The sequence below is a fragment of the Lottia gigantea genome, assembly GCF_000327385.1.
Source record: "Lottia gigantea unplaced genomic scaffold LOTGIsca_37, whole genome shotgun sequence".
Classification (NCBI taxonomy): domain Eukaryota; kingdom Metazoa; phylum Mollusca; class Gastropoda; family Lottiidae; genus Lottia; species Lottia gigantea.
In genome coordinates, this window is record NW_008709259.1 from 2,048,608 (window position 1) to 2,050,005 (window position 1,398).

Consider the following 1,398-nt stretch of genomic DNA (forward strand, 5'->3'; position numbering starts at 1 on the left):
AGAGTGCAGTCTTCGACGAACAAAGATGGTTTGCAAATTGGATTTCGGGGAAGGGAGGGTTTGATTCTCCCAAATGTACAGGCCTAGGGTGGAGCAGACACTTTATTTAGAAATTAGGATTAAGGGTCTTGATATTGGGTTTTCTTCTGTTCTTATTCTGATCTGAAATTAGAAAATGGTATTACTAAACGAGGAAGTATGACAAATAGGGGTGTGGTTTGGACACGATGAGCTTCAATATGATAATTAATAATTTATTTATCCTTCAAGGGCATAAAAGATGAATACATTCTTCTAGAATATAGTTCATTTGTAACGTTTAATTCTCACACCGTCATCAGATAAAGAATCATGAACATATATATGTATAACGATAACAATAATAAAAACAAAGAGAAAAGTTGAAGACATGCCAGAGGTTTAATGCAAGGAAGATCAAACAGATAATAATAAGGCAAATAAAAATATAATGATCGATTAACGAAGGGAGACATGCTACCGACTGGGGGGTTCCAAAATGTAATGTCCCACATTCTAAGTAGTGGGTATTCTTGGTCTCTGTTAAATGCAGGCTACATTCTTATCATCGTTTTCAGTAATCAAATCTAAGCAATTCATATCATCTACTACCGACTCATTCGTCATTTCTCGACAGTTTCCGTAAGCTGAATCTGACTCGGTTATGAATTTTGAATTCCGTTGTGTGTTCTTTGGCGAGACTCTTTACTTCCGGTATTTAGCAGTGATTGGTTTAGTGATAGTAATATTGCGACCTAAATGTAGTTCTTAAAATTTAGAGACTTTGGGAGATAATTCTGATACTTACACATACATTTAATACTATTGGTTCACCAATTATACATTTTATTATCAGTTTGAATACATATCTTACGATTAATTTGTTTTCAATGACTTTGTTTACAAACACTTGAAGTTATGAACGACCAGCCTCTAACATTTAAATTACCAGAATCACGTGATCACGTGACATAATTCCGTTAAAAAAATTCATTACCGTGATGTGATTGCAGAGCGCCAGTTTAACTTTCAAAGAGACCGTTTGCTACCGGCCTAGAAAATTTGTGATATATGAAAAGATTGAATTTGATAATCAGTAAACCATATGCCAAAATATTATAGATGTAATTATACGAGATCTACCAGCTGCGAGAAATGAGAACTCTTTAATGTTAGAGTTAATAAATTTAATCTAGTTTCGTAAAGTAACACCAAAATTTATATCTTGTTTATACCACTGATATTTTAAAGTCTATAGAAAAACAACCAATTTTCTCTTCAATAAACGGCATTAGCAGGGGGTAACATTTCTATTTCGAAATGCTTTGACGTTAATGAACGGAATTCTAGAATTGTACTCTGTAGCTTAAAGGGATAGTA